At 35.7% G+C, this 15,540-nt stretch overlaps 1 protein-coding gene across 1 annotated transcript in view; it reads left to right on the plus strand.

The window, feature by feature from the left end:
- The window catches only part of LOC133525656 (activating transcription factor 3), an 80,159-nt gene that overhangs the window by 47,307 nt on the left and 17,312 nt on the right, over positions 1-15,540 (plus strand). The window lies entirely within an intron of this gene.

The following is a 15,540-nucleotide window of genomic DNA, read 5'->3' on the forward strand; positions in this document are numbered from 1 at the left end:
TGGAACTGGGTACACTACACACATTTAAAATAGATAATGTACCAACCACCAACGAAACATAAAACATAGATACCTACTACTTCAAACTAATAGAGAAGGTATCTCATGTCTATTTAGGGAAACCCTTAAATCCGCGTCGATATATATAGATATCGACACGGAATCGTCAAAAGCCGATGGAAAAGGCTTTATAAGTAAAAAGTGGCATTCGGCTCGTATCGGCTCGGTAGCCGTCTTCCGACGCGACGACGTCTTTATCGCTCTTATTGTGCAGACATAAAGCTTTTTCCTATCGGCTATAGCCGATTCCACGTCGATATATGCGGCGAGACAATGGTGCATAGTCATTGAAACCCTTTAATTAGGTAGGTAAGTGACTAAATTATTAATAAAGATTATGACTCGAATAAGGTTTTGATATATTTAATAAAACATGGGATGTATTTTTTCACTCTGTAATGGCACAACTTGATTATGATAAGAAATAAAATACGATTGAGATCTTAGTCGTTAATCGTACATTATTATGTAAAATTATAAAAACATTGCACGATTTTATCTCCAAGCAATAAAAGTTATGTTCGACTCATCTAATTATTTATTTTATACACGTGTGCGGCAATGGCTACTTGAACATATACTGTAAAATGTAAATAAACAAATAAAACATGATTTTAATAAAAATACTGTTCAAGCATATACATTAACATTCTAATCGGCCACATTAATCGTGACTACACATATAGAAGTGCATAAATGTTAATAACTACAGACATAAAATCGGTGAAGGCTGTTTTAAACTTATCTAGTATCTTTAATGTGAAGTAGTAAACACATCTACGTTATAATGTAGATACCTATCAACCAACATAATGAGACAAACTTATTCAATTAAAAATAAATTGTATTTTATCTTTATTCTCCTGTAGTCGCCTTTGCTTTTGCCATAGTTTTTGTTCGTCTTTATATGTATTGTGTTAAAGGCCCCACAACAAACTTGATACTCAATAGAACAATATAGTAACTTTGGGTTCTTATTTTGACAAGACATCATCGCCTAATTATGCCATAAGTAGATACTCGTAGCAATGTTACCGAAGAAATAAGTTTACCGACACTAAGCAAAGTAATGTGTCATTCTCATTCAACAATCAATACTGTAAAATTCCTTGTATATTTCATATTTACTCCAGAACTAGTTTATTAATAAATATATCCTCTGGTTAATATAATCGCTTTTAGTTTGGCCGGACACATTAAGGAACGTGTCCAGATAGCGTCGATATTATTCTTCGAGCGGGCGTATAATATAAACGTGTATAAAAACGTCGGACGTCTGTCACCAATCACATTTCCTAATCTCCGGATACACCACGACGCACGAATTATAAATGGGTAGACTTGGCCTATTAGTTTCTGTATGGTAAAGTACTTCTGTAATTAGTCTGTGCTTTGTGTGCCTCCAGGTATTATCATTTTATTGGTTTCCTGTCGTAAACGGTTCGAGGTCAAAGCATGCAGTGTGAACACTGTGATCATAGGGATGCTGCATTTTCCGATGTGTGGGTGGAGAACAGCTCATATAAATGGGGTTCCGAAAATTTAGTAAATGTAAAGAAAATTTTCCAGCATGGGCGTAGGTAGCTCTCTCTGCGGCGTCCTCCAGCCTCCTTCCCTCCCCCCCTTTGGAGCCTAAGATATATTGGTGATGGAGAGGTAGGTAGCTACATAGACTTCCTTTATAATTCTAATGTAACTATATTAAGTGGAACTGGGTACACTACACACATTTAAAATAGATAATGTACCAACCACCAACGAAACATAAAACATAGATACCTACTACTTCAAACTAATAGAGAAGGTATCTCATGTCTATTTAGGGAAACCCTTAAATCCGCGTCGATATATATAGATATCGACACGGAATCGTCAAAAGCCGATGGAAAAGGCTTTATAAGTAAAAAGTGGCATTCGGCTCGTATCGGCTCGGTAGCCGTCTTCCGACGCGACGACGTCTTTATCGCTCTTATTGTGCAGACATAAAGCTTTTTCCTATCGGCTATAGCCGATTCCACGTCGATATATGCGGCGAGACAATGGTGCATAGTCATTGAAACCCTTTAATTAGGTAGGTAAGTGACTAAATTATTAATAAAGATTATGACTCGAATAAGGTTTTGATATATTTAATAAAACATGGGATGTATTTTTTCACTCTGTAATGGCACAACTTGATTATGATAAGAAATAAAATACGATTGAGATCTTAGTCGTTAATCGTACATTATTATGTAAAATTATAAAAACATTGCACGATTTTATCTCCAAGCAATAAAAGTTATGTTCGACTCATCTAATTATTTATTTTATACACGTGTGCGGCAATGGCTACTTGAACATATACTGTAAAATGTAAATAAACAAATAAAACATGATTTTAATAAAAATACTGTTCAAGCATATACATTAACATTCTAATCGGCCACATTAATCGTGACTACACATATAGAAGTGCATAAATGTTAATAACTACAGACATAAAATCGGTGAAGGCTGTTTTAAACTTATCTAGTATCTTTAATGTGAAGTAGTAAACACATCTACGTTATAATGTAGATACCTATCAACCAACATAATGAGACAAACTTATTCAATTAAAAATAAATTGTATTTTATCTTTATTCTCCTGTAGTCGCCTTTGCTTTTGCCATAGTTTTTGTTCGTCTTTATATGTATTGTGTTAAAGGCCCCACAACAAACTTGATACTCAATAGAACAATATAGTAACTTTGGGTTCTTATTTTGACAAGACATCATCGCCTAATTATGCCATAAGTAGATACTCGTAGCAATGTTACCGAAGAAATAAGTTTACCGACACTAAGCAAAGTAATGTGTCATTCTCATTCAACAATCAATACTGTAAAATTCCTTGTATATTTCATATTTACTCCAGAACTAGTTTATTAATAAATATATCCTCTGGTTAATATAATCGCTTTTAGTTTGGCCGGACACATTAAGGAACGTGTCCAGATAGCGTCGATATTATTCTTCGAGCGGGCGTATAATATAAACGTGTATAAAAACGTCGGACGTCTGTTACCAATCACATTTCCTAATCTCCGGATACACCACGACGCACGAATTATAAATGGGTAGACTTGGCCTATTAGTTTCTGTGCGACGAAAATAATATTAATGAAAATACATTTTAACATACTGTTGCTTCCAGAAAGTATGAAATGAAAATCCTTTAGTTATTACCTAACTCTTTAAGCGTTTAGATAATTTGGTCTAAGTACTTTTATCCATATAGTAAAATACTAACAGGCGTATTCTAATTTTAATAACAGGATACGAATCAGGATTATATATGGATGTGATCTGTCAGTGTCAAAAGTGACGTTTTTGGTAACACAAAATTAGACAAAATCGAATAATACCTAATACCTATATCCTTATTTTTGTAATAACACCTGTTTAACTTGAAATAAAATAAACAAGTACCGCCAATATTCTAAGACAACAATATCGTGGGTGTTAAGACAGGCACTTGAATTGCAAATATATTTTTTTCGAAGTCAGACGAGAAAATCGAAGGAACAATACGTTGCCAAACTTCCTTTGTTCCGTATATGAGAATACCTATAATATACGAGGAGGCGCCGAATTATAGATCATTAACATGTAGATGTGACAAATTGTATTAACTAAAATAACTTGAATGGAAAAAGCGATCCCCAATAGCGCAAATATCAATATGTTTTCAATGAAAACAAACCTAATAGAGTAATCCACTTTAAATCTTGCCTTACATACGAAAATTATGATACCTGCTGAAACTATTTGAAATTAGGAAAATTTATTTTCTAAAGAGCTCTAGTAATATTGTAATATTCCTTCTGAATATTGAAATATAACGTAAAGTATTTAATGAATAAAAAGGTATTTAGGACAAGGTGTAGGTACGTACGTGCAGATGCCCCATTAAAAAGTGTAAGTATCCAAGTAAATAAGCTCCAAAATCATATAGTATCTACAATGATAAGAAAATGAATTTAAGAATAGGGTGTATGTACTTAATACCTAAAACTGAGAACTTTTTACACACAGAAATGTAGTTTGTTGAATATTTCTTGAATCTAATAGATATCACAAATAACCGGCCAAGAGCATGTCGGGCCACGCTCAGTGTAGGGTTCCGTAGTTACTCTTCCGTCACAATAAGCTAAACAGGAGCTTAAAGTATAGTAAATTGTTAACCAAGGGATGAAACGGTACCTTTCACCCGAGTTAAACAAATAGGCAAATTTGCATAATCAGTACCTAATTAAAGTAATTCTTTTTACTATGAAGGGAAAACTTTTTGCGATAACTCAAAAACAGCTAAACTGATCATGTTCGCTATAGTTTTCATTTAATGTCTTTCTTAAGCTCTACTTCCACGATTTTTTTCATATTTTTTGGACCTATGGTTCAAAAGTTAGAGGGGGGGGGGACACATTTTTTTTTCTTTCGGAGCGATTATCTCCGAATATATTCACTTTATCAAAAAATGTTTCTTGAAAACCCCTATTAGTTTTGAAAGACCTTTCCAACGATACCCCACACTCTAGGGTTGAAGCGAAAAAAAAATTTCATCCCCACTTTACGTGTAGGGGAGGTACCCTAAAAAAAATTAAATTTTTAGATTTTATTGTACGACTTTGTCGGCTTTATTGAGTTATATATCCATGCCAAATTTCAGCTTTATAGCACTAACGACCACGGAGCAAAGCCTCGGACAGACAGACGGACATGGCGAAACTATAAGGGTTCCGTTTTATGCCATTTGGCTACGGAACCCTAAAAATATATTCTTAATTTTAGCCGTCTTAATAATAGATTCGTAAGTAGATATAAATAAATTCGTCGCTTGTCCTATATAGGTATGCCTGCGGCTCTTTTAACTTGTTCGTAAACTAAAGTTTTAAAGTCATAATCCTTAACAAACTGTTTTCAGCTTTTCAGTAGTAGGTGTTACACACATCACATCTGAATACCACCAGTCTTTCAAGTTAAGTGAAAAACTTAAGTCGTCTCTCGTCTACATCACGTTGCTCTATGGCCGGCGTATGGCGAACACACCCACCGGCGAACCCACGAGCCGAATTACGGCCGTCGGACGCGAGTTTTTGTCCGCGGCAGTGTCAAGGACGCCTCTGTTGCCACGTTCCGAATACTCGGTTATATTTAACGTCGGTTAGAGAAAGAAGCGATGCTTTTTTTGTACATCTGCTTTGAATTGGCTTCAGTTGGGCATTTGTTTTTTGTTGCGGTCACGTTTGAGTGGCGAATTTTGGTAAAATTACTTGTCTTAAAATCTGAACAGTTCAAATACGAGTAGAAAAGCCGAACAAAGTTAGGGAGGGAATTGAAAATAGGAATCGAATCGATATACAGTTTTCCAGTCCGATTTAGCCTGTCAGATTTTTTTGGCGGAGAAATGTATGACCAGCTAAATAGTAAACCAAAGGGCGAAATAAAAACAGATTAATGTAATAATTGCATGCATTAGTAGTGGAATGGATGTTATATACGAAAGAAACGTGCCCATGCCCAGGACTCGGATCAGAGATCGAACAATCGCGGCCGCCACCCGAACATATGAATGTTTAATAAAAAAATACTTGATAGTTCCCGAATTGTTGAAAGTTGCGCATGCATTGTTAAGAATATAGATTTGAATTGGCACTGGCTCTAGTTTAGAGCAGTATTTCAGTATTCCGGATATTGCAAGTCTATCACTGAGTAGACGTATGCGCATCCTCTAAAAAGTGTAATGGCATCATGTTTATGTTGTGTGCGGCCAAATAGCTGTTACGACTTGGCTCTGTTTCTGGTTACGTTTTCTGTTCTGCCTCAATATTTTAGGTTCATGTCACAACTTTTTAAATTAAAAGTAGTTAGTTAGAGTTAGTATTTTTTACCTGTAGTCGCCTAGAAACTATAAAGGTCATCTCTGCATTTCAATTAGAAATTTAATTTTAAGAAATCGAAATTGCATGCGTTGGCATTGGCAAGTTTTATTGTCTTTGCTCAGTATCCATACATAATTGAGACCGCGGCCGGAAAAAACGTCCCACTTTGTCGCTTGCCATTAGGACGAGATCTGCTTGTTTCTTTATTCGAATAACCTGTCAAGGCGTCCTTGTGGCAAGCGACAAAGTGGCTTGTTTTGCCGGCCGTGGTCACAATTTAATGGAATTGATATAGAACCACCAAAAGGTAACTAAAGGTAAAACCGTAACATAAAAAAATAGCTCCACTTCTTCTTGTATTCTATTAGTTTAATATTCTAAGTGTTCCAATTAAGTTATATCGTTAAAATTTTTAATTAATCTGTTAACTGCTTTTAAGGTAATTTCAAATTCGGAACGGCTTCTTAATTACGCTTCCAATTCCAAAATCGATCGATTGTCGTTGATTAAATGTTTACGACCATAAATAAATCCAGGTGGTCGTTTGATTAGGTAGATCTTCTCGATTCGATTCGATATTATTTGCATTCCAACTCGATTAGGCGTATCGAATCAGTAAACGTAGCCTTTAGACATTCATAGCCTTTACATACTACTTTCGTTGTGATTTATAAGGACGTTTGGTATTTTTATTGTAATTATTCAGAAAAAAACAATAGAACAAACTGTTATAGAATTAATCAGAAACGTGAAAAACTCTACGCTAAAAGAATTGTCAAAGAAGAAAAAAAACGCAACTTTCATCAGACTTGCAAACTTTTCTTCTTCAAACTTATTTTCTATAAGGACGATTGATGAACCAATGTTATCGTTACCTACTCCTAAACTAACGTCAAGTCAAGTACATATATTTCACGCTTAATACATATACTTACGCATCATGTCCCTGCTTAAAAATACGACAGAGGCCAATTCGAACTTACTCGAATAAAGAGATAATATATTAATTTAAAGTACAGTTCCTGGTCAAGTTTGTATTTATGGTGCAGTTCCTGGTCAAGTGTATGGTGTGTCCGGTATTAGGCGTGATGCGTTTTGTCACCTACTGCATTATTCTGCGTTTAAACAACGTGTGGGTGATCTCTATATAAGTGAGTTTATCGAAGATTTAGTTTGACGGATGCATTGAACGGAATTCTCACATCAACATCGTGCGTTGTTTGACAGTTATTAATGGTCAAGCGTTATTTACCTTCAAACGCGTTAAAGCGTACAGTATAATATAATCAGCACTATTGTAACTAAACAATAGGCCCTTGTTTTGGTCTCCATTTTATTTCCCTTAATCGGTTTGTTGGAGCTTATGTATTTTGTTTTGACTGTAAAACGGTTTTTGTTATGCTAATCTTATTGTAATACGATTCGTTACACGAGTTAAAGGAAGATATAATGATATGGCTTGAAGTCAATGATATTACAACTCTAGAAGTGTGGAATCCATTACCTTGAAAATTTATGAGTGTGCATTTTCAATAGATTCTTCAAAGTACATAAAAGAACAGTAATTAAAGATAGATTTACATATAAACGTACCTTACGCATTTGCCTGGTTATAACAAACGTCAAGAAGTATATATGTATTTATGAAGTTATTAGTTATTCTCTTTAGAACTTGGCATAACCTTTTGTTTGTGTATGTTATGGATCGTCTCCGAATTTTCAATATTTTTTTGTTGTATACGTATATCGCTCGCACATAGTTAGAAAGGAAATGCTTCACTCCTGCTTCTCCACTGACCTTCTGTAAGTGGCAGTATGTGAACAACCGCAATAGTTTTAAATTACGAAAGACCTTTACTCTTAGATGGTCTTTCCCATATTGACCAATTTATTTATCTTATGGCATATGTTCATGTCACAGGATTACATAGAAAAACTTATAGTTAGAATTTTGCCCTTCCCCGGTTTGCGACTGCTTCTTCTGACAGGATCTTAAAATCGTCTACATGGCCTATGTATCTGGTATGGGGGCACTGCAGAATGATGTGGTTGATGGTCTGGTCTGGGTGCCCGCAATTACAGGCAGGAGAGAAGCTGCAGCCCCATTTATACCAGTGGTGGCTGCAGTTGCCAACTCCTGTTCTTAGGCGGTTAAGAGCAGACCACACCTGGTGGGGTTTCTTGAAGCCTGCTGGGGGTACTAGCAGGGGTAGAGCAGAGGAGGGGTTCACTTGGTCTCTGAGGGCTTCCCATTCTGCGGCCCATGCCTCCTCCAGGGTACGAGTGGTCAGGGAGTGTCCCATCCGAAATGCAAGGGGTTTCGGTATTCAAGACCATATCTGACCTTACTTACCTTTTCATAAACTTGATGTTGTTAAATAAAAACTAAAATACCCCCGCAATGTGTCACTTTACCTACACCTAGAAACTGTATTACGTTCTATACTGTGATACACTGCTTTTACACCGACGGGCGACGGATATTTAGGAAAATTTAAAGCTAAGTTTTATTAACTTTTTGCTTTCCACGGTACTGTGACCCGTCAACAATATTTACATTTTAATTTCATTGTGCTCATCTGTACGCGTCGGTGTTGACTCGGTGACCCAGTTCGAACCCCGCCCTAGCCCGTCTGATTAATTGGACTCCGTTTAATTGCATTATTCCCTACCAGATATATTGAGTTGAAGTATTTTTATAAATAAAATTTTAGATAAAATTAATATCATCATAGCATAGCACTTTGACATTAAAAATCTAAGCTTGTAAAAAGTTGCTCAATACTAGCAAACCCTAACTTGAAGGTAAACCCTAAATGAGGTCCGGGGTCGGGCCGGGGTGTCCAACACTTCAGTTTTCTATAGAAAGCGTCACGTGAGCACCGTCAACTGTCATAGAAAAAGAAGTGTCAGGCGCCCCAGCCCGGGCTCATACCGTTCTAGCGGTAGTTATCGTTAACATATCGTTAACTACCTAGATTTTACAGGATAGCCGAAAAATACGTTGACAAAAAAATTTTGGAATATAATTCTTACACGTAACGCAATATGCTATTAAAAATTAAAACTACTAACATTTCACTAAAACAAAACGTATGATCTTCACAATGTTCTCTTTCAGCATACACACACACGCGAACGTTTGTTAAAATTATCAAATATACAATATGCCGCTGTAAAAAAATTGTCAACGTATTTTTTGACCCTGTATCTACTTCCTCTAAGCCTTAAGTACCTACAATTTAACACTTTTACTTAACAAAAGATTATGACTAAATTGAGTTACTATAATTATAAAGAGCAACAAAATGGTCACATTATATCATTATATCATTTTTAACTGGTGATCCGTTTTCATTGTTCCTGAGTGTACATAACTTTAATTCTCTTAGTGCCCTTTACTATTAGTATGTATGGGATATGTTCGCCTTTGCCTATACATAGTCCGAAATATTAAAGTAGAAAAACAATTCATCTTAGCAATAAACGACCAAAATTGCTTGCAAAACAATGAAACTGTTATATTGGATATCGGATAATACGAGTCGTAAGTCGGAGTTACACGTGTCCGATGAATCAAAGCACTACAAACTGAAATAATTAATTGTTTTTTGTATATTCGTAAGTCAAACGTGAATTGAGGTCATTCATTTACCTATGTAAAATAAAATAGAGATTACCTATTATACTGGGTCATCATGCGAAATGGAAATTCCAGCTGAAACGAATGCACCTAAAATTACTGTAGGCAGGGGGCGACACTCCTCCTTTCGGCTTTTCCCGGCTCCGTGCGGTTCAGAATTGCTTCGAGCAATTATTAGGGATGGCACAACTTGACGTCCCTATACGTGCACGACCACAGTAAAGATGATGACTTGAATTGGGACAACCCTAAATGGCCGAAAGGGATAGTGCCATACATTAGAAAGGGACAGCATGATTCGTCCCTGAATCGCTGACAAACTTCGGTTGTGTAGGAAGTGTCATTTCTGTACGGTTGTACTATTATTTATTCTGTGCTATAGGTAGGAAAAAAGTAGGATTAAACCCCAGAGGTAAACCGCAAACATACCAAAGTGATAAATCCTACAGCACAAACATTGTTTATGTCCACCTATCAATCAAATACATAGTAATGGTTCATTTCAATGATTCTCTAGCTGTAGTCAATGGAACGATGACCAATTACGGTTATTAGAATTGAATAACTCAATCCTGTTGTTTCATTGAAAAGCGAATTGTGAAAAAATAGACGCTCATGTTTTACAAGTTTCTATTTAATTGTTATTTATAATTGTCTATGACAAATCGATACTGTTATTAGCTTTGCTATTAGGAAACAAATTAAATTATTTCTAGAAAATATTTTAATTTATGTAGAGCTGGCCAGAGGGCGTTGTACCTAAGCCCTTAAGAGATTGCATTTTCCTTGAGAAAATTTGATCCATGCCGCTCTGCCCCTCCTTATGGCATATGCAGTACTTGCATGAAAAATATCGTTTAAACCTTATGGAAGGGGTAATATAAGAAATTGCATACTGCGTTTACTGTTAGCACGGCAGCGCTGTGGACCGGGTGGCCGAGCGGTCTACTCGTAGACAAATGCCACAAATGCAGATGCTGGTTGAGTCCAGCCTTGGGCACTAGAGGCCTTGTTCACTTTTTCTTCCGTTTGTGAAATCAATTTCAGTTTATGACGAATCTGCTCATATCTTACAAATCTATTTTACCCCACTTTAGTTAGGACTTAACTATCATATGATAAACGTAATCATATGATATTGTATTGCGTTATATATTTTTTGTAGATAATTAAGGAAACGTTAAATAAGGTATACTGGGACGGACCACTACCTTTATATTTAAATTATTTTAATTTTATGACAAGAGTTAGAGAGTCTAGAATTCTAGATACACCTACTAAACTACATATTACTAATTACTACCATGTGTCAAAGTTACCTACCTACGCAAGGTCATAAATCAAAACTAACAAACGCCTTTTTATTATATGTTCCTGTATTGAAAAATAAATTACTCAAATCACCTGTCAATATTTCAATATCTTACATAAACAATTTCCTTAATTCGTTAAAATAACCACCTGTCAAGCCACTCCAAGTGGATGTTACAAAAACCGGCATTTTTACTAATTGCCTACAAAGTTAGCAAGTAAATACTCGACTAAGCACTTACCGCTCGACCTCGCTAAAGGAAGCTCGTAACCTCGTTCCGAGCTTTCTGTCCTTGGCACTTTAATGCGCTTTTAAAATACGTCGGTGTTAAAGTTCCGTAACACATGGGTGCTTGTAAGTTTTTCTATGTTTAACCCACATACTTATTTTTACCTTTGATAGTAGCTTTAACTTGTTTTGGTCTGAACTTCTAATGCTGAAGGGTTTTTGCGACTAATAATTTTAATGAGTAACATTCCCGGGGAGTTTGGGGAATATTCCCGGGAACAGCGTAAATTTTCCATAAGGAATTATTCCTTGTTCCGGGAAAATTCCCACAGCACATCAGTATACTCGCATATTAGAGCGAGCGAGATATATAAAGTAAGTTACGCAGATGTTAGCAAATTTGTTAGATTGACACTGCTAACGGCTCGATTCGAAGAATAATTAAGACACGTTTAAGATCTTTAAAAGATCGATAACTAAGCGACATGTCAAAATTTACGTCTATTTCGATTCCGCTGTGATCCCAGTAAGATCTATCTACGATATTTCTAACGTCTAAGTGACATTGATTTCCCGAATCGAGCTGCTTCTGTCAATTATACGACACACAAACGATATCTAAATGAGAACTTATCTAAACCAGAACTTATCGTTATCGTATTTCATTCTTCTAATCGGGCTGTAAGGCAGTCGTGGAAGGGCTACAGTTATTACGTAGAATCGTTATTTAGTTCACCAGCTTACAAGACCCAACACCTTAGGTGCACGATTCTCGAATCCTACGCACACCGGACGCATAATTTTTCATTTCCCATAATCGGTCGCGGACGTCCTACTAACATGTTTGCATCGTATCGCTGGCCCACGCGATTGGCTCCAAAAGTTTAAACGCGAATGGACATGATAATTATACCGATGAATAAAAAAAATTGGTACCAACCTAAATGGGGGATTTGTGAGTAATTAAGTAGATTGAAGAGGCGTTTTTAATATTAATCTACGATCTGTTATTACCTACAACTTACACGATAAATTCTGTTACCTAAAGAATCATCGTAAGTGCTTAACTATCGTTGATTTCATATAGTCTGTCAAGCCATTTCCGTCAGTAGAAAAAAGCGGCAAATTAAAAAAAATGGAGGCGCGAAGGGTAATCGTTTCATAGAAAATTTGAATTTCGCCCCTTTTTTTACTGACAACGTTGTTTGACTGGCAATATTTTAATTTTTGTTAATGTGTACATTAATCCAAACGAAATTTCATTAAAAACCGAATAATCTTAGTTACATAGTTAATAGTTTTTTTTTTTCATAGAATTATAAATGCTGTGTTAATAAACAATATTTTTCACGTACTTATTTCAAAAATTATAAAACTTACGTTTTTTTGTGTTGAGTTGCCTTAAAAAAAAAACAAGGAAGCTGTAGGTACGGTAGGTCTTGCTGCGAAAAAAACAAAAGGTTCTACACCTACGCTCCGTAATGATTTAAGTCCGAGTATGTATAATAGTGTACAAATTAAACCTTTCCTAAATCGTTGAAAAATGGACCTTGATTTCAAATAAATTGGTGGGCATTATAACGGGCAATTTGTTAAACAAGTCTAAATACCGTGGGAATACGATAGCTACTCTAACAATTGACTGTTATTCAATTGTTTTATTTTTAAGTAATTTGGAAGTTAGCTGCTTGTGGCGTGTTAATTATGCTATAAGTTAACATCAACTGGCGTTGTTAGACGGTTTTTCCATTGGAATTATAATAATGGTCATTAATTCTAGAATCTTGTTGTAAGTGTAAGATATTTAAAGCTAATTTTTAATTTATAATAGAATTGGTTAATCTCCCGTTTAGACGACAAGGATTACGTCTTAAGAAAATTGGTGTGGTACCATATTATTGTAGGCATACATACATATGTAACTGTGTGTACCGAGGTCTATAGTTTTTTTAATGTTGATCCGTGACACGGATTGACCAATGTCACCTAAGTATCTGATCTATGTAAAATCTAATTGCAGGCGCCCAAATTGACTAGTGAAAACTATTTAATATATATTATCATTATCAAAATATAAAGTTACTTTTGAACAATAACAATAGCAAAACATTACCGAGGGGGCCTATGAATGACGCATTCTTACAAAACTCTCCCCTCTTTCCTTTGTCTTTGTTAGCGACGCACGAAACATGACCTAAGGGGTGAAAACGCGTAGAAAGCTGAAAGCCACAGACTAAACAAACACCGCATTATGAAAGGTTTTCGGAGTTTGAGGTCATCATCATAGGTGCGTTTTTATTCGTAAATGCTACTCTGTGAGCATGATCAGCTGCTACTAATCCTACAACATTTTATACTATAGCATATTGATCTTTAGAACTATTTCTTGTAAGTAGATAAATTATCGTAAACGCAACTGAAATACATAAGTACCTAAGTGGTCGCACTCCCTCGATGAGTGCCAGCCAGTACGGAAGCGCCTTTATTTGGTGACCAAGAGTTTTCCATGCTCCATCTGGTAGTTGATTTGATCAAAGTAGATTTGACGTTTTCCTCACAATAATGCGTTGTCTATTTGATAGTGCAATTTCACCTCGTCCAACAATGTAGCGGGTTTTATGATCTTTAAGCCGCTTTACGGCGTCGCAACTATGTTTGTATGCAATCTAGAGAGTGCATTTTCTATTTTCACTCACATTATTTACGTTGAAGATGAAGGTGAAGCTGATTTTATGTGTTTATATACATTGTATATAAACACATAAAATCCTGTTGCCTCTCTGTCGCACTTGTAAATTCGTACGTAAGTGTGACAGGGAGGCAACACGTCGAACGTGGTTCGCGGTAGGCCTTCTGTTCATATACATTAATGACCTATAAGAACTATGAAATTATTTTATTCAAAGCTGTAAAATTGTACATATAGTAATACGTATCAAATAATTTAAATTTTATAGAAACAATTAGGTAGGTAAATATGTGTTTCGATGTGATTTTATGTCCATTGTTTCGGTTTGTTTTCCTGGTTTGTTTATTTAATGCATCGCACGATTCTACACACACACCTAGGTATATTTAAATAATATATCAATGTGATTGACTAGCTATACTGTAGAATACCAAACTATCTTGTTTTTCTATGTTTATTCTACGCTTTAACGCTAATAGGTCGAATTTTTAAATTGTTTTACTTGCGACTTTTATCTAGTACAAATGATTTAATACATATTAGGAGCGGTGATAAACTTTAAAACGTTAATTTGGGTATGTTTCGTAAAAAATTGAATAGCACTTCGCATTCGTAATATTGAATGAACATCAAAATTGTACAAGAAGAAAATGCCGCGTACGGTTGTTTATTAGTTGTAAAATTAATGTCCGAGCTTTCCCCGTTGTTCCGAACTTTATGGACGTTTGCCCACGTTACATGTTTGCTCAGTTGTGTTTCATTTACTCACCAAACAGCTAGTCGCTACTCGATGATGTATGAGATTTAATATTGCGTAAAATGTTTGCGAACGTCCTAGAGGCAACGAGTTTTTGCAACAGAAAGTTAAACAAGGTTTCATACAAAGTTCAATTCAATTTCGGTTAATAGGTACATTTGATCGAGCAGGAACTTTATTTGCATATGGGTTTAAAGATTTTTTATTACTCATAAAGAACAAAAGTTCACTTACAATGAGCTTAAACTATAAACAATTTCATACGTGGTTATACTAATTAATCTAATTATCACAGAGATTTAGATAATAGCTATTAACGACTATATAAATCGTTATATGTATTGACAATAACTTACGAGGAAAATATCAATAGATATATGTAGATACCTACGTATTTGGAATAAATGATACCAGGAAAATTCGACGGTGTCTACGTTAATTAAAATAATGATTTGCACTTCGCACTCCCGTATATTTGTGGTTTAGGTACGTCCACATAAAACAAATCCTAAAGATTCCAAATCCATTAAATTACCTAAAGCATATATTTCTGCGACACATTATCCTCCATCGCGCACAGAATAAGCAAACTCGCCACAACTAGGTTACAGTTCTTTATTGTGTTTACGTGTCTGTGATATGAGATATACAGATATGCAGCAGGTCAAGGCGCCAGACAGCTTTCAACGCACCTATATATGGAAACGTTAGCTCCCGTTTCGCTAAGGATTTTTCGGTCACGACTTTAGACCTAATTTCCACATAATAGCTAGACTCCTTAATCTATGCGTGTCCTCGCATCCGGATTACAGCCTCGTGACAATGAGCAACACGGAAGAGCAGAGCGCGTCGTAAAAACGCGCTTAATTTCAATTTTATGGCGCACATTCAATTGTGGCCTGTAAAAAAGCGTTTTATTGGAGTCGCATCCTGGCCCCGAGGCCG

The sequence above is a fragment of the Cydia pomonella genome, chromosome 15, assembly GCF_033807575.1.
Source record: "Cydia pomonella isolate Wapato2018A chromosome 15, ilCydPomo1, whole genome shotgun sequence".
NCBI lineage: Eukaryota > Metazoa > Arthropoda > Insecta > Lepidoptera > Tortricidae > Cydia > Cydia pomonella.